Below are 20,977 nucleotides of genomic sequence, written 5' to 3'. Positions count from 1 at the left end.
TTAAATAAAAATATTTTAGCACTTCTGCATGCCAGTGACATATTCGCAACAGAGACGAATTATCGACCCCTGTTCTTCGAAAGAGAACTGACGTCTAGTAGCCATTATATTGGACCTCAGATATAAACAAGTGTTTACAATAACTCAAAAATATATAATAACAAAATAAATAACACAAAAATATGAAAATTGAAACATTTATTGTATAAAAGATGCATCAAAACGTAATTTTAATGAATTAACATAATTTCTTTTTTCAATGAGTGATTCAACTGAAAATAAAATAATACATGATTAAAACACGAAACATTTATAGATTAAAATTATTTATTTATTTATTATTTTTTTTACGGTAAGGTTGTATAAAAATGTAGCAAAATATCATTTAAAAAATATGAAACATAAGTAGACGTTTAAGAATTTTTTTTAAAGTTTGTATAAAAATGAAGCAAAGTATAATTTTAGTTTTTACGCACTTTTAGAAAAGGAAAAGTTATCGACCCTTGTTCTTTGGCTGACAAGTGACATCTATCGGCAGTTTTTGAAACTACAATACACACATTCGTCTCATGTCACTGATATGCAGAAGTGCGATTATGTTTACTATAAATATTTATGTAAATAAACATATTTCAATAAAAAAAAAAATGTCAAGTTCGGGACATGTCAGGAGGAAGTGGCCTGTCTCCATTAACCGGTCAAAATGATCTTTGCTCCAGTGCTCCTGCTCCATCCTGTGATATTTTGTTTTGTCCCCATAAAACTATGACAATATTCCTACAAATTAACTAATAATTTCATGCGGAATATTAACAGAAAAGATCGACTGCTTCCCGATGGTGTATTTTAATTAGTTTGACTTTAATTTTCTGCGAACTTATTTTTCCTGCCGCCATCTTAAATTTAGATTTCCAAACGTCAAACTCGTCTCGTTTTAATTTACGAATCTTATAATCGTTTCTTTCTTCAAAGCAATTTCTCAAACAAAAAGTAAGTATTATTTAAATTTAAGGTACTTATGCAGATCCGTATTGATCCGTGCTGAAATAATAACGCTATTATTTAAAAAAAAAAGAAGAAAAAATGGCCATTCTTAACATGGGGAGGGGAGGTGTTTTGTACCTATTCTGTACTTTAACCTTACAATTGAATAAAAAAAAACAAAAAAAAAACGGGTTTGTATTACTGTACACATAGATTCGAAAAAGTTGTCAAAAAACAAATATATAACAAATAATTATTATCAAATACTTTTCTACCAAACTGGATACATTTTTTTGTGTTTTTATTCAATGTAACATGTTTATTCAGCTCGAAAAACATACAATGTTTACCGATGTGTTGGAAAACTCAAAATGGCGCCTGACACTCTCTTTAACATGGTAAGTTTGGGAAAAGATGTTATAAATAATAAACTAGACAAAATACTATTAAAAAAAAACACCGAATATATGTCAACTTATGTCACGGTAACATATATTGAGCAAATTTCTAACAGTATTTTGTCTAGTTTATTATTTATAACATCTTTTCCTGAACTTACCGTGTTAAAGAGAGAGTCGGGCGCCATTTTTAATTGTCCAATACATCGATAAACACTGTATGCTTTTCGAGCTGAATAAACATGTTACATTGAATAAAAACACGAAAAATATATCCAGTTAGGTAGAAAAGTAACTTATCTTGCCTTTGATAACATTTATTTGTTATATATTTGGGGTTTTTTTTTACAACTTTTTCGAATCTATGTGTACAGTAATACAAACCCAAAAAAAACATATAATAAAACTTTAATTAAACTTGGAAATACGATTTTAATAAATAGCGCGGATCAGTAAGTGCATTAACACCGAATTTAATTGGGTTTATATGTGTGTGTGTGTGTGTGTGTGTGTGTGTGTGTGTGTGTGTGTGTGTCATTTCCGAACCATTATGATTTCCTCATTCATAGAAATGAGTCAACGTTTCCAGTTTATAACTATGAACGGAGACATGGCTCAAAAATGGAAAAATAAACAAAGTTTTTTTTTTTTGTTTTTTTTTCAACAAATTAAAATCTATATAAAAACCATGATTCTTGAGCAACCTTTTTCTTCTTTTTTTTTACAGAAAGATAAAAGCCGGAATTTTATCAAATGTAAAGCAGAATAATAGAAAACCTTTTCTACTATTTTTGATAGAATATAAAATTTTCCAAAAACCACACCATTTACCGCCAATTTTTTGCTCGACCGATAAAGCTTTAAAAAAATTTTTTAATAGGTTTTTAAACCAAGTATTTTTTTTTTCTAAATAAAATTTGGTATAATTTGCTCTAAGAATATGCAAAAATATTATAAGTACCTGAATTTCAAATAATTCCAACTTTTTATATTACTCTTTAGATTTGCGTAGCAAAATTAAAACAAACAAAATTTGGTGCTTCTACATTATTGGGACAATATTTCGTAGTCGATGAATATAGTTTCAACTGATTTTTTTTTCTGTTAATTCTAATAAGTTACCATGGTAGCTTCCAAATTATGCAGTCGAAATTACCTGATATTACCGAATTATTAAAAAAGAACTTTAATTGTGTCAGTAGGTGAGAAATTGTAGCCATCTTGTTTAAATCAAAACAGAAAATCACCTCCCTTTTGAGCTCTCCTGTGTTTTACGATCGTTTTCTTCAAATTCTATTTTTTATTTTCTTTAATAAATAATTTTCTACCTATCGATTTTGATATAATCATCTTAAAAATACGAAGAATACCATTGTTTTCATGTGAAATACGATTTCCGGAATTTCGTCCCAATAGTGTAGAAGCGCCCCAAATTTGATGCTAGTTTAAAATAAACTACGGAGACCTGGATAGGACTAAATAAACTTAATTTAGTCATGTATTTTAATGTTTGATTTGAAGATTAAGTGAAGGTTTAATTCTTTTTTCATCAGCATATATATTTGTTGCCTGCATAACCCCCGAAGTTAAGCAACGATGAGGCTGGCCAGTACTAAATGGGTGATCATTTGGGGGATGCTAGGCATCGTATGTGTTGAAAACAACTCTTGCATCCAATATCACTCTTGACTCACTATAGGCGAATTAACAAGAAATTACCAATAGAAATTATAGTATTTTTAGCAAAATGCGCAGTTATTTATTGATTTTTTTTTTAATGTTTTTAGTACCGATTCTTCAAAGAATTTCCTATTTAATGGTATGTTAACAATATTGGGCTCATTAAAAGAAAATTAATTATTTATTTTTCATAAATGTAAAAGTAGGGTTTTTCTTAAAAATAATGATATATATATATATATATATATATATATATATATATATATATATATATATATATATATATATATATATATTCTGTTAACCTTATTGATGACTGTATTTTTAAAAAGGTTGCGGATTTTAAATCCCCTGAAAAGGTTGGACCTTTGAAATGCCTAGTTTATTTAAAATTACCGTGGATTGGGATAAGAGTAATAGACTTTCCAAACAGATTCGCAGAAGTATTTACGACTGCTTCTATTCTGTGTCCTTGCGTTTGGTATATACTACAAGACTTGCTTTTCCTTCTTTTCGCAAGGATAGTTTGCCTTACACCAAAATAGCAATATTGTGTATCAATTTAAATGCTGGTTATGATGGGCGAACATCCTTGCATCTTTGGACTCGTAAAAACCAGCATGTTCCATCTAAAATCAGACAAGTGAGAATCGGATCTGGTAGTCTCCCTCCTTCTGCAGCCTTAGACTCTGCTATTGGCCAGCATTTGCTTGACAATCCATGCTGTGCCGATAGATATAAAATAGAATGGTTCGAGGTACAACATATAGCGGACTCCAGAAACGATTTAAAGATTTTGGAGTTTGTCTCTAACGTGGTGTGTAAACCTTCTTTGTGCCGGCAAAAAGAAACCGCGAACGCATTGTTTCTCTTTGGGGAACTTTGTATCTTTTCTCCCCTCCCCCTCTCGTTGTGCCAATATTTTAATCGTTTTTAAACGACAATAAATTTAATTTTAGTTTGCCCCCATACTTTTGGCACATTCAATAGTTCCCCATTAGAACTCTTTAAACTTTTGAGATATTATTATTTTGTTACGCTATCGATTTTCCTCCTGACGAGATGACAGCCGAAAGAGCTCTAGAGAAACATCCGCGCATTTTATTTAAAGCTTTATACAAATTTTGTACCTCCAAACATTTATATATATATATATATATATATATATATATATATATATATATATATATATATATATATATATATATATATATATACGTATGTATGATTGTTAAGCTGGATTAAATCTGACGATATGAAATAAAATGGAGGTGGAAGGACCTGAATACTCAACGACCATCTTGAAGAAGCCCGCATAAATTAGGTGAAACGTGTAGTATTCAGGTCCTTCCACCTCCATTTTATTTCATACGTATATATATATATATATATATATATATATTTATATATATATATATATATATTTATATATATATACACACATATATATATATAGATGTATATGTGTATATATATATTTATATATATATACACACACATATATATATGTATATGTGTATATATATATATTTATATATATATACACACATATATATAGATATATATGTGTATATATATATATTTATATATATATACACACATATATATATATGTATATGTGTATATATATATATTTATATATATATACACACATATATATATATGTATATGTGTATATATATATATATTTATATATATATACACACATATATATATGTATATATATATATATATATTTATATATATATGTATATATATACACACATATATATGTATATATATATATTTATATATACACATATATATATATGTATATATATTTATATACACATATATGTATGTATATATATACGTATGTATATATATGTATGTATATATATGCCTATATATATATGTATGTATATATATGTATGTATATATATGTATGTATATATATGTATGTATATATATGTATGCATATATATATATTTATGTATATATATATATTAGCTTAGTTTAGTTTCATATATACAAAACGGTATAATAGTTTTTAGTTTAGTTTCGTATATACAAGCATGTATAATAGTTATAATTTGTAGATATTATTTTCATAAATATGCATACAAAAATTAGAATTAATAAATTTACTAATTATTAAATAGAACATTTTTGTACAAGATTCATAAGTTAATTAAAATTGTTGGTATGAATGGGGTTTAATGACTTTGATAAAAATTCAATATGGCGTAATGGAAACATATTATAAGATATTTACAGTCTCTCTTCCAATTTTCGGATTTTATATATCATATCACACTTCAATTCCTTTTGACGAATTGATTGTTGCTATTTCTCTTGATGAGTTTAGGGCATAATAGATTCACTGATTGATATAATAATTAAGTGATTGATTTTGCATTACAAAACAGATACTGTAAAGAATTGTATAAGTCAACTGAATTAAAGGAATAAATTATAAGATGGTAAACATTAGGAATTTTGGAATATAACTTTTTGTCATTTATTCTCTATTATTTTTCGCCCCCAAACAAAACATTGAGCTTCTTAAATAAGGATTGATATATATTATAAGAAAATATATTTCTACAGAAATATATATATATATATATATATATATATATATATATATATATATATATATATATATATATATATAATTATGCTAATCTGAAAGAGTATTATTAATGCTTACAACGAATTTTCAACTTCAAAACACAAAAGATGAAAAATAAAACATTCAGAATTCGGATTTTCAACCTTAAGATCTTTTTTTTCTGTTTTCTTTTATTTATAATACTCACACTTCCTACACTACAATATTTGTTCAGTTTCAGCTGATTACATTTAACACATTTGTACCTACAAAGAAAGAAGGAGGGGTTGTAGGCAAATATATATACATATATAAATATCGATTATGAATAGAAAAGTACACCATTATAAAGTTCATTCTTCATTTAATAATCAGCAAAAATTTCATATTGATTGAAGAATTACTTGATTTTTGGTAGATTTTTAAAAAGAGACTCTGTCAAAAAATACTTACACCCTCCTTCTGTTTTGGCTGTGTCTATATGATCGACAATTTTATAATTTTATATAATCATTTCTAATCGATATATATATATATATAAATATATATATATATATATATATATATATATACATACATATATATATATATATATATACATACGCATACATATATATATATATAAATATATATATATATATATATATATATACATACGCATATATATATATAAATATATATATATATACATACACATATATACATACATATATATATACATATATATACGTACATATATATATGCATACATATATATATACATACAAATATATATACTTGTATGTATATATATGTACATATATATATATATACACATGCATATACATGTACATATATATATATATATATATATATATATATGGTGCTAATGCACTGACTGATCTATACTATTTTTTTAATCGTATTTCCAAATTTAATTAAAGTTTTATGATGTTTTTTTATTCAATTGTAAGGTTAAAGTACAGAATAGGTATAAAACATCCTCCCCTCCCCATGTTAAGAATGGCATTTTAAATAATAACCTTATTATTTCAGCACGGATCAATAAGTGCATGAGTACTATATACTGATAGGAAGGGGCGTGGTGGATACTAGAAAGTTGATTGGCTAACTAAAATCCTCAACAGAAGAGGACCATATAAAAACGAGAAACAACCACAGAATTCGCGCATAAGCCTGACGAATCCTAGAGTGGATGAAACACCGAATATTCAGTGTAGCTTAATCGCCATATATATTTTATAAATTACTATACATATATATATATATTTATATATATATGTATATATATATATATATATATATATATATATATATATATATATATATATATATATATATATATATATATATATAATTTCAAATCTAATGACCTTAAATACATACAAAATAGTTTGGAGATTTGAATGATTCAGATAACCCCATACCTCACTGTTACTTTAAACATCACATAAAAATAAACGCATTACGCAATTTTAAGGAAAATTTCGGTATAATAAATAATAAAAGCTAAAAAAATATATATTTAAAATAACTAATTTACATAATTTAATCTTTTTTAGTTTTAATTCTACATTAACATTTATGCTTTCTTTTGTTTCCGTTTAGTAAAAAAGGGAATAAAATCACTTAATATTATTTATTTTTGTACCTTTTAGTAATTTAATTTTGCTTTTAAAAAAAGTCGCAAATTTCTTTTCATGTTCACACCTATGCAGAGTTCAAACCGTACTGAAATAATGCTATTATTTAGAAATTTTGTCTGTTTATTCTCTCATTTGTTACGAAAATTAAAACAGCGACCTTCAGACACTCTTGAGATTCCTGGACACAGTATTTTTTTTTTTTTTTTTTTTACCCCCAAACGAGGCATATTGCCACTTGGAGCGTGAGGGTTTACTATATGGGATCCTTTATGGCAGATGATTGTGGGGAGTTGAGCAATTACATGTTAATTCAACTTATTTTTACTTCTATACAAGCTACTATAGTTAATGGAGCAGGAAACAGGGAAGGAATTTCAAAGTTTAGCAATCTATGTGAAGAAACCATTACAATAGTAAGAGTAGAAGGCGTTTCAGCATCCAGGCACCTCTACAGAGAAGGGATATGATTTTAATGCTTGTCGGTTTAACTTTGCTTTTAAAACATTCACAAATGCAAATCGTGCTGAAATAATGTTATTATTTAGAAACCGGTTCTTATTCCATTTCAAACCAATGTTATATCTTACTCGTTCCTTGTGTAGAAGCAAATAAATCGATTGTTGTTAAAAAGAAAACACCCTCGCATTTTGTCTGTTTATTCGCTCATTTGGTACGAAAATTAAAACAACGACCTTCAAACACTCTTGAGATTCCTGGACACAGTATTTTTTTTTTAATTATTTTTTACCCCCAAACGAGGCATATTGCCACTTGGAGCGTGAGGGTTTACTATATGGTATCATTTATGGCAGAGGATTGTGGGGAGTTGAGCAATTACATGTTAATTCATATTATTTTTTGCATCTATGCAAGCTAGTACACTTAGTGGAGTGGGAAAAACGGAAGGAATTTCAAAGTTTAGCAAAAGAAACGGCATCCCTCGACACATCCTTGATGTGCGGCCGGTAGTGGTGTCATCAGAGGAAGACAGCGAAGAAACTATTACAATAGTAAAAGTAGACTGCATTTCAGCATCTAGGAACCTCTAAGGTTTTTTTTTACATAGGCATCACCACATATCAATGTCCAGAAGCCACTCGAGGATAAGGGGTAAAGAGTGTACAGTAGTCAATGGAACAATATTGTAGTAATCGTTAGTAATGGAAATTTGGTAAATCGGATTACTAAAGGGAAACAGCTCATCAAGAACTTGTTTATATTGGACTTGAAGACCTACATATTGTAGTTAGCTAGAAAGCAGGCAAACGGAAGACAGTTCCACAGGCGTGCAGTTCTAAGAAAGAAACTCTGTTTACGGAACCTATGTTTAGATTTAGGCACAGATAAAGAGTGGGGGAAATTATTGATAGTGTTTTCATCTAGGTGTGTGATTTTTCTATTTGTTGGGTTAGTCAGGAGTATTTACGTTGAAGGGGCACAAGTGCCGTGAGTTTATCAGAGCACATTTCATTGAAGTACTTGAAAAAGAGGTTCAGAAATGCAACATTATTGTGATGAGACAGAGAAGCTTGGTCAACATTGTAGGATATGTTTTAGATACTTTTTTATAAAAGACTTAAACGCAGTAATAAAAATGTAGCTACAATACCCCCTGCCGGGATGAATTATGGTTGTATAAAAATATAGGGTGCTCTCTGCTGTAAGAAATTTTCTAGTATAGTAGAGGGAGCCTACCATCATTACAGGAGCATTGGCAATATCGTCCGTGTATTACAAGTTATGATTAAATCTACATTAATTTATTTATTGTGGACTATTATCTTCATCTTTTTATAGTTGTTCTTTCACGACATTTCAGCCAAATATTCAATTGACCGCAGGGACAGGAACTCTGAATAACCTAATTGCGTCTTCAGCAATTACTGCCTTCCATAGTTCCTATCTTATCACGGTTACCACCTGAGGAAGACCAGGGGAATAGTTTGCCAAAATGTTGTGAAACAATAACTAAAAAAGATGAGGATAATAATCCGCAATAAAAGCTTTAATAAATAATAATGAATTCTAATTAAATCTATAATATAAAGGTGAACGTGTGTGTGTGTGTGGTCACGAACAGGCTCTTATATGGTTGACTATTTTAAAAAACTGATTACATATAATGATAGAAGATGTATCGAGACACAGGAATGGGTATGTTTGATCTGGCAGAATGGTGGTTCATTAAAATTGTGGGGTCTGCGTTCGTGCCTGGTCCACAAAGTATGGAAATAAAAAATTAAGAAAAAAACGTCTACAAATGTTTTTGATATAGATGTACATGAGAATACTTTGATAAGTATGTTTTAACTTAAATAGGGATGGTATAATAAATTTGTGGAGTCTGCATTCGTGCCTGGCCTCCATAGAATGGAAATAGGCACAAACTTTAATAAAGACTTTTCATATCTATCTGCGTAAGTATACTTTGATATTTATGTTTCAGTTTGAAGAAATATGGTATAATAAAATTATGAGGCGTTCGTTCGCACCTGACCACCATAGAATGGAAATATGTCACAAACTTTAACAAGGTTTTTTAATATAGATCCACAGAATATTGTGATAAGTGTTTCAGTGTTAACAGGTATGGTATAATAAATTATGGGGTTTATCTGTTTTATTTTTACTTTCATCATATTTTGCTTTGGTTTTGATACCCCCAAATTCGAAGCTCTCTCTTTACAACCCTTATTTTTCATAACCTATCATACTTTCATAAATTAGAGTCCATTTTTTATAGGCTGTTTTTGAACCCAGTCAATGACGGGTACTTTTGCTAGTAATATATAAATCTATATTGTTATTCAGAAAAAAAGCTTAGCATTTAGCAGACCTATTTAACTATAGAATGAAGGTCATTTTCTATGCTTTCCACTTTTTTGTACATTCGTTTTTTCTTCATGTCTATTATAGAGCATGGTATCATCAGCAAATATACCTATTTCAGACGCAATTTTATCATGAAGGTGATTTATGAATATCAGGAATAATAAAGGTCCAAGTATCAACCCCTGAGGCACACTTGCATTCGTAGAATGTTGTTCAGATGCACGGCCATCGAGGAGAACCTGTATTTTCTCTCGTCAAGGAAGGATCTAATCAGCACTACAATGTAAACTTGTGAGCTTGTCAGCAAATTATTCCTAATCGCAACCTTTTTATTTATATTCTAGCCATGCTCATGGATCAACAAGGTTTCGTCAGTGCGACACTCACACTCATCCACAAATACTTAAAGCAAAATCTATTGTTAGTGATAATGATAAAATAATAAATATTCATTGATTATTAACAACCAATGAAGCGAAAATCGATAAATTATCCCCCACAAATATATTTTTACGTTTAGGAAAATATCTGCACATTTCAAATGTATTTTTACAATAATCGGAGAGAAAATACAACTATATATTTAAATATTTCAAGATTTATAAAGAATCGGAATCGGTAATTGTATCAGAATCAGGAATTCAGTATGGAAGAGGTAATTGTATCGGAATCAGGAAAAATATTGGTATCATCCCATCATTAGCGATAAGTCCATCATGCTAAATCTTGTCCTAAGCTTTGGATATATCAAGAGCTACAACTATAGTTTTCGTTGCCATCTATTGTGCATTGGATATGCATTCAGGAATAACAGTTATAATATCTTTACTAGAACTAATGGGATAGTTGTTATCATCTCACCAGTAATTGTTGGCAATCCAGTTAGGAGATTCAGAGTTTCTATCCCATCACGGTTACCAGCTGACGAAGGTCAAAGTAATAGTTGACCAAGATTTCATGAAACCACAACTAAGAAAGATGAGGCTAATAGTCTGCAATAAGTAACTTAATAAATAATACTCATCTGAATAATGAATTCCAATTAAATAATATACCATTCGGTATGGAAGATCAGATAATAAATAAAAGTGGATTTATAAGACCAAAAAATCCAACCTTGATCGCCCTTCGGGGCCCATGGCACAGTGGATAGAGATGTTGTTTCTCTATGGTTCCAGGTGAGAATTTTCTGAAGTTAACAGTTTCAATCCTACCCAAAGCTGGCCAGAGGCTTACTTGGCCAAAAACGTGGTGAGGCAACAACTATGGATGGCAGTAATTGCTGAGAATGCAGTTAGGAGATTCTGAGTTTCTATCATGTTGCGGTTACCATTTGATAAAGGCCAAAGGAATAGTTGGCTGAAACGTTGTGAAACAACAACTAAAAAAAATGAGGATAATAGTCCGCAATATATAAATTTACACGTTTTTATTATGTAAAACTGTAATTGATTTATTATCCTTTTCAGATCTTTTCTAGAAACTCTGTTCTGCATATACAATAAACCTCAACGGTGGATGCTGACCATTAAACAATGCAGAAAGCTTTAATAGTAAAGTATTTTTGAATAACAGGTAATTATCTGAATTTGTAAGCTTATTTAGTTGTTATTATTTCATTAAGTATATATTTTTATTGCATGAGTTTATTCCATTTTTAATGTAACAACACAATAAGAAAAGTACATATTAATATGTACAAAAGAGGAGGGGTTATAAAAACAAGAAAATTACATTTGACGAAAAGAGAAATATTATAAGAATTGAAGAAGGAAAAATTGCATTAATAAAAATATACTTGACGTAAAACTAAAAACATGGTAATTAAGAAAATAACTAAAAAAAATGCAATTAAATATAAAAGAAAAATAATAAAAATATTAAGAAAATATGAGAAAAATGTTGATGCGAGATGTTGGCAATAAATATCTTAAAATGTCGATGCAAAATATCTTAAAAAGTTTACAGACTTCAGAAAAGAAATATCAAAAATCAAAACAGAAAAAAAGGGGAAATTTTTCAAAATCACATTGTTACAAAAAGCAATTTATAAGAAAACAATATTACTTTTGTACATTCAGAACCAATGTAAGATTAGGTTAAATGTAAAAATCAAACTACTACAGATCCAATAATTTTGTGTCATTAAGAAACTAACACCAAATTCATGGTGTAAGTGATGCATGGAGATAATATAAACAATTTTTGTAAAATTTTCACATTAAAAAGATACAAAATATAAAAAAGTAATGTTAAAATTAAAAAGATACAAAATATGAAAAATTTTTAAATTAAAAAGAAAAATATTAAAATTATTAAAATTAAAAAAGATACAAAATATAAAAATTAAAAAGATACAAAATATAAAAATTACAAAATATTAAAATTAAAAAGATACAAAATATAAAAAGTAATGTAATTAAAATAGAAAAAATAATTACAAAGAAAATTTAATAAAATTCATAAAAATGATAAAACTATAAAAATAATGGGAAACTATATTTAAAAACTGAGCAAAGAAAGTGAATTAAGACAATCTATAAAATCACGAAACTTAAATGTGACAAAATTTGGTATATAGGATATTCAGACATATGGAAAAGTGTTTTTTTAGATCGGTTTTCATCTAGAAAAAAGCTGGTAAAGAGTCAAAATTGACAAATTGGTACTTGGGGTAATAGGATGTTTTTCTGTTTCTCAACTTTTCCATGAGGTTTGAAAAAACTTTGTAAAGATTGTGGCAAGCTGGTCTAATGGTTATCATTACTTGACTCACTGTCTTTAGATCTTATAATGTTATTCGATCTCAGCTTGAGTATTGTTTTGCTTACAAGAAGTGACCGGTTCAGAAAAAAATATATACTCGCATGCACATGTCTAAGTTTTTGTATGAATTAAAAAATAATATTTATGCATGTTTAATTACTGGGCAACGCTGGGTTGCCGGCTAGTATTATAAACATTTAAGTTGGACTACTTACATAACTAAAAATAAAGTAAAACTAACACATGATAATTTACAAAATACACTTCAGAAACAATGTAAGATTAGATTAAATGTAAAATCAAACTATTACAGATCCAATGATTTTCCCAAAAAAAGTAACACCAAACAAGTGACAGATGGAGATAATATTAGTAATTTTTGTATAATTTTCAGATCAAAAATGTACAAAATATATAAACAATGAAAATTTATGAAAAATATTCTATTTGTTCATTCAAAAGCAATATAAGCTTAGTTTCTTTATGAAAGTAAAAATCTAAAATTAAATACAGATCCAATAATTTTGTGCATCAATTAGAAAACTATTACAGATCCAATGATTGTCCAAAAAAAACTAACACCAAACAAATGACACATGGAGATAATATTAGTAATTTTTGTATAATTTTCAGATCAAAAATGTACAAAATATACATAAATTATAAAAAGTAATCTAATTAAAATAGAAAAAATAATTACAAACAAAGAAAGAATTTATGAAAAAATATTCTATTTGTTCATTCAAAAGCAATATAAGCTTAGTTTCTTTATGAAAGTAAAAATCTAAAATTAAATACAGGTCCAATAATTTTGTGCATCAATTAGAAAATTAGCCCACATTCACTTTGTGGACCATTTTGGTGATTCAGTTTTGAATTCAAGAATGCAGTCAGCATTGCATAAAAGTTCACTCTATTAATATCTTTTTAATATAACTTTAATTCTTTTAAAAATGTTTGAATTTTAGCCTTTTCTCACTTACATAATCTTTAGCTAATGTGAGGTCTTAAGTTAATGAAATTAAATGTTTCAAATATATTCAACATTTATTAGTTTTTTGTTTTTATTGATTTTTTTCATTCCAAAGAATATGAAACGAACATATTGTGAATTAGAAGCCATATTTATGGCAGAATTTTAAGTGATTGTGCAGGGTGATGCTCATTCACATTACATTAATTCCTGTGTGTATAGTAATAAAAATAATGAACAGCGATGGAATTTCAAAGGCTACGATTTAGAAATAAGACTCTATTAGAGTAGAAAAAAATTGGCTATGAGGCTTTTGAAAGGATGAGAATTTGCTGTATGTCCTATTGGTTGGTGGTATTTATTCAGGAGGGGCACCAGTACAAAAATACTGGTTATTCTCTTGTGATACCCTGTTGATGGTCTCGAGTAATATGTATCAATGTGGGATTGCTTACCTAGTCATCTTATCGGTGGATGCTTGGAGAGATGATATATCCTGAGTTTTCATTAAAAAACCCTTATTCCTACTAATAATATTTAGGATGTTTGGAAGTTCGTTCTAAATTTAGGAAACAATCCAATTTCCAGGTTCTCAATCCATGCAAATAATCGAAATAATGACAATTGCTCTAACCAATTTGTTTAAGATATGACATTTTCATACATATTGTTGACATATACAGATATGAATATGATGTGACGTCCATAATACAACTCATCATTTGTAAAATCTCATTCGGATCCTAAATACTGCTGTTGTAAACAATTGTCTGATGTCTGTTGTGAACAAGTGACTCAATATAGGCAGCAAACACTATCATTTCCTCTACTCTTTATCTGTGCCTAAACATAAACGTAGATTCCATGAACAAAGATTCTTTCTTAGAACTGCACGCCTGTGGAATTGCCTTCTGTTTTCCTGCCTTCCAGCTGACTACAATATGGTTGTCTTCAAGTCTAACGTAAACAAGTTCTTGATGAGCCGTTCCATATAAGTTATCAAATTTACCAAATTTTCATTACTAATGATTACTATATTGTCCAATTTTTACTGTACACTCTTTAACCCTTATCCTTGAGTGGCCTCTTGGCCTTGATAATCCAATTTACAAAATTTTATTTTCTCCTCTAAGGGGATGATAGACATCGAACTCCTATAGGATAAGGAGTTATAATATTTCAAATGTATTCTTTGTCTTACATAGAATAATAAAAATCTTTTGATTCGAAATTTAACCATTTCACATCATAAATTTTTAAATTTATTGAATGACTAAAATTTGATTTTATATATATATATATATATATATATATATATATATATATATATATATATATATATATATATATATAACATGGGTACCCGGCTTTGCCTGGGTTGACATGAAGTTCAGTTTGAAACACGCCTGCTGTACTAATCATTTTCATCATGAGTAACGTGGATGCCCCCACAACAATTTCAAAAATAAAAGCATGAAAAGAAGTATGAGATGTAATTATTATAAAATATGATGGTGTGTTTAAAAGTATTTTAATTGTGTTAATTTTGTAAATGATATGTATGAAATGTATATTTTTACTATATATTTATTGTTTGTTTTAATTTGCAGAACATTTTTCATTCATGAGAAAAACAAATATCATTGGATTTGAATGGATCTTCATTGCCCGAGTTACTTCAAATATTGAAATATCTTAGGTGAACGCATTTTTTAATTTTAACATTTTTATGAAAAGTTCATTGTGAACTATATGAATGCTTTCTTTTTGGCAAATAGGATTTTAAGATGATATATCAGGCAAATTATTTTCTTGTTAACTGTATATATATCTTATTTGTTTTTAGTTAAATACTTGCTGGAATGCTTGTAACAAATACAAAGAAAATTATGCAATGACATATTTAAAAGGTCAATTTTAGAAATTTATGTTCTCAACTTTTTACAACTCGGTGAACTTTAATGGAACATTTCAATATCTTTGCATTTCAAAGATTTCAAATATGATAAAGTAGGCATTTGATTTCTGAGAAGAAAAATAAAACAAAGTGAAACCATATTACTGTGAATTATGTTGCAATCACATACTGGAGAGAAACCATATTCTTGTGAAACATGTGGCTCTTCATTTTCAAGGAAGCATCATCTGTTGGATCATATGCGAAAACATACTGGAGAGAAACCATATTCTTGTGAAGTATGTGGCTCCTCATTTGCAAGGAAAGACTATATGTTGCGACATATGCGAACACATACTGGGGAAAAACCATATTCTTGTGAAGTATGTGGTGCTTCTTTTACAATGAAACATACATTGTTGCAACATATGCGAACACATACTGGGGAGAAACCATTTTCTTGCGAAGTATGTGGCTCTGATTTTGCACACAAACTAACTATGATAAACCATATGCGAACACATACTGGAGAAAAGCCATATTGTTGTGAAGTTTGTGGTTCTTCTTTTAGAACTAAGTATGGTATTTTTCAACATATGCGGACACATACTGGAGAAAAACCATTTTATTGTGAAGTCTGTGGCTCTATTTTTACAACCAAATATGGTATGCTTCGACATATGCGAACACATACTGGAGAGAAACCATTTTCTTGTGAAGTCTGTGGCTCTTCTTTTACAGTGAAACACCATATGTTGCAACATATGCAAACACATACAGGAGAGAAATTATATTCTTGCGAAGTATGTGGTTCTTCCTTTACCCAGAAACAAACTATGTTAAAACATATGAAAACACATACAGGAGAAAAACCCCATTCCTGTAAAATATGTGGCTTTTCTTTTACAACTAAACACAATATGTTGCGACATATTCAGACACATACTGGGGAGAAACCATATTCTTGTGAAGTATGTGGCTCTTTGTTTGCAAGGAAAGACAATATGTTGCTACATGTGCAAACGCATACTAGATAGAACACATTATCTAAAAGGGTATATCTCTTTCAGATGCAACATATGTTGCAATTTATGCAAATGCATATTTGAAGGAAACCGTATACTTGTGTTTTATGTATGTAATCATATTTTTATGTGAAGACATAGGGTAAACTAAATCATCAGACTTAAACTTACACTTAAAACCGAAATACACCATAGAAATTGATTCTTGTAAACTATTAAAAAAAACAAATAAAATGGTTGTAATAAAATTAATATTGTGAGATACATTTGTTTATTTACGGTTTACTCTGGCGTTTTAAAGGCTGTTTCGGAATCGTCTAGATACATATGGGAACTATTTTGTTATGCAGTCTTACATATAAACCACTCATGGTGTGGCATATACACAAACGCAGCGAATTGCTGGAAAATATTTGGCTCTTATAAACACTTTAATTTCATCAAATGCAAAAAAATTCTTGTTTTATATGTGACATATCTTCATCAAAGAAGTCCGATACGTTGCAGGATTATGAGGTTTAAATTCCAGTGGAATATATGATTTCAAAATACTGTCTCATGTTAAACCCATTTTTTATAGTAAAATTGGAATGCTAAATATCTATCTATCTATCTTTCTATCTATCTATCTATCTATCTCTATATATATATATATATCTATATATATATATATATATATATATATATATATATATATATATATATATAGGACAGGCACTATTGCTTTATGAAATATTTAAAATTTGATTTGTTTTTATGAATGCGACATCAGGGATCATTAAAATATTTTACCATTATAATTTTCTTGTGAAACTTTTTCTATAAAGCATTGCATTTGTAGGATTTCAACTTTTAATGTAAGTTTACGTTTGGGAAATATTGTTACGTTATCGTATCCTAAAGGATTGTTATGTTGTCGTATCATAAAGGATTGAGTGTTTGATTATCTTATCAGAGTTAATGCCGTTGTGTGTGTGACATGCATTCTCAACATACCTTCTGCTATTTTGTTGGTCCATCTGGAACATATCGTCTGGGAGGGAGACTGGTACCTGTTTGGGGGGATGAAGATTTATTTCACTCCAAGACAAGAAATTAGTTCTATAGTTTTTTATTCACCTTCCAGATCGATCGCAGAAGAATGGAAAGTGTATTTGGCCTGTGTGGTTTCTTCTTCAAGAAAGTTTTACATTTGGATTTTACCGTCACTGGATTTTTTTATCTTCCCCCAGACTATCCATTCGTGTGTAATCAACTTTTTCTTTACCATATTCCCTCTGGTTCACTTTTTTGTTTTCAAATAAGATCTTTGACTTACTTGTTGTTTCATCAAATATTTCTGCATGCAAAATCCGATCCCGCATTTTGCTAATTCCTACGCTCTGATGAGAAGGAAAGTATTTCTTCGAAACTCCGTGGATTAAGACTATCCATTTATCTAGTGTTTCCTTTTCAGATTAAATATGTTTTTAACTCATTTCAAAGTGTTTTTTAACATATTTTATTAACTGTTTGCTCATATTATAAGCTCTATTTTCTATTTGGTTTTATCGAGCTTTTATATCTGGTTGAGATAATTTTATAAATATTAATTCTTTAATATTTATAATTTATTTTAATTTTACCATCTTGGATCATTTTGGTAAATTCAATTGTAATTTTCATTTTATATATATATATATATATATATATATATATATATATATATATATATATATATATATATATATGGTTGTATGTATATATGTATGTGTGCTTGTATGTATAAAATAGGAAGTACTGCACCATCTACAACAGGTGTCTATCCTCGCTAAACTGCATCCAGATATGACATGTGCTGCCTTTTCATGCATGATCCCGTTACAAGTTGGCCTATGTGTTTCCATGATGGGAGCAGTTTGCTTCTCGACCGAATCGTTTCCTATTCTGTGTAGCCTTTGAGTTCATTTCTCCCTCTGCTGGTCCAGTCAGCTTGCTGCAAAATAGAGAGTCCCTACCACAAACAAACAGAACCCCGGTTCATAAAAATAACAAACTATTAATTTCATTAGTTCACAAACCATTACTGTCGTAATTGAGGTCACTGACTACAAGCAGTGAACGATTGCCTGACCAGACAAGTAAGATCACAGATTTCCCATTAACACAGGCTATTTAATAACATATCACCAGGCCTTGAGGGGCCCACAAATTAAGGAGCGCCTCGCCAGCCCAGCTGTTCAGTTTGTTAGCTAGAACTCGAATCTATCAGAATTCTATTTTCTGAATGCAATCCCATTTCTTCAACTCTCCCTCAGAAAGTAGTTAAAAACATCTTTTTTCTCTTACTCTCAACAACTCTCCAGGAGGGGAGTGATTGATCAAATTGATATCTATGTCAGCTTTTCCTGATTTCCTCACCCAGCACTGCCCTTTCTAAATACAAAATCCTTCTCTGACATCTCAAAGATAATTCCAATTCTGTCCTCAATATGCCATCTCGCTTGCATGTAACAGACCCATGATGAGAGCTCGATGGTTGATCCTATTTTGCTAGCTAAGTCTTTGCATTTCTCTACACTCCTCACCCCTTAGTGTCTGGTCAAATACCCTCCTCATTGCAATATGCACATCGCTGCATGCATTCATGACACTATAGTGTCACATCCCTCCTATCCTTATGGGGAGGGGGATGCAGCCATTGCAGCAATTCCACTCAGCCCTGCCAAAAAGCAAAGAAACAAAATATGTCAGTATAATGCTGAGTAAAACATTCAATTGCAACCTCAACAGTTCCTGAGTCAGGGATTCTATATTCGTCTACACATGCATTATTTTTTCAGAAGTTAATTCCTCTTATTTCACTTTAGTAGTCCTTTTAAGGTTGCTGCAAACTATGTACATACAAAACAGTTTTTCTTTTCTCTTTTTTAATTTTATTTTCAGTCCTTCTTTGTAACCGCAACCCATCAAACCATATGCATGCAAAACATGTTTTTTTCTTTCACATTTTATTTTTATTTTCAGTCCTTCTCCACGACTTAGTCCATCTGCATGCAAAACATTTGTTTTAGTTCTCTTTAACTGTAACCCATCAAACCATGTGCATGCAGAGGATTTTTTTCTTTCACCTTTTTTTATTTTTATCTTCGGTCCTTCTCTACAACTTCGTCTATATGTATGTAAAAAAAAATTTTCTTTAAATTTTCATTTTTAGTCCTAGTGCAACCACAATTTTGTTTGGTAACCGGGAAGGCTCAGACATCTCCAATTGCTACCTGCTGTGTCAAATTTATGTGTCACCTGAGAACTCAATTGGTGCTCGGCCTCTACTCTATATATTTGTTTATATACTTGTTTTCCTTCTAGGACCATTCTTTTCTTTTACATTTTATTTTGATTTTTTTCCACGTTGTGTCTGGTTTCTCAAGTACGTCATGCCCTCATGTGGGGAGGCAATGCATCGCACCAAAAAGACTTATGTTATATTGTAATCATACGAAAAGGCATATTATGGTATAGTGGAGTATCAAAAGGTTGAATGTGTGTATCACCTCAAAAATGTTATATATATATATATTTAAAACGTACATATGTATATACGTGTCTTTAAAATGTCTATTTCGACCATATGTTGTTTTATCTACTATATATCTGTAACAGTCTATTTTACTGCCCAATTAGTCTCGTCTAGGTTTTGGTGCATGTGTGTGTGTGTGTGTGTGTGTGTGTGTCTGTGTCTGTGTCAGATATGTATTTGCAGCATACCTTTTAAACTGCATTATTCGCCGTCAGTCTTTTGATCTACCTGGGATTTTCATCTGTTCTTGGATGGAGCTCGAATCTGTTGGACAAAGACATTTCAAACAATCTAAGACGATAATTAGTTTTATATAGATTTTATTTCACTTCCCAAGTGTCGTTACGGAGAAGAATGGAAAGTGAATATCTTGCTTCTGGGTTGCCCCAAGTCTCCATTTTCAAACACGTTACCTCCCTCTCAGGGAGAGGGAAGACCCGCTAACCCATCCGTTCTATTCAATGTCCAAAATTCAACTCAACACTATTTCCAGCAAACCAAAACCCGTGACTAAATAATTTTGCTCTGAGTTTTATTTTCTTTAGACAAATACAATTTTTCAACCTGTTTCTTCTCTCACCCAATCCTTTACACGAAGGGAAAGAACTCAACGTCCTCAGCTCC

General features: G+C 29.7%; 1 long non-coding RNA gene across 2 annotated transcripts; it reads left to right on the top strand.

Annotated features, from left to right (window-relative positions):
* The first annotated feature begins 817 nt into the window (after positions 1–817).
* On the top strand, positions 818–18,323 carry LOC145269570 (uncharacterized). Of its 2 annotated transcripts, XR_013865109.1 has the most exons (4): positions 818–990; positions 11,603–11,708; positions 15,483–15,571; positions 17,921–18,323. It is a non-coding gene; the product is annotated as an uncharacterized LOC145269570 (long non-coding RNA). The 2 variants fall into 2 exon arrangements; XR_013865108.1 differs by lacking the exon at positions 17,921–18,323 and having other exon boundaries at positions 846–990; positions 15,483–17,422.
* The last annotated feature ends 2,654 nt before the right edge of the window (positions 18,324–20,977 follow it).

Source organism: Euprymna scolopes, chromosome 45 (genome assembly GCF_053919585.1).
Source record: "Euprymna scolopes isolate OS-2025 chromosome 45, ASM5391958v1, whole genome shotgun sequence".
NCBI classification, from domain to species: Eukaryota; Metazoa; Mollusca; class Cephalopoda; order Sepiida; family Sepiolidae; genus Euprymna; species Euprymna scolopes.
The sequence above is the reverse complement of the archived record's forward strand: the minus strand, read 5'-3'. Positions and strand labels throughout refer to the sequence as shown.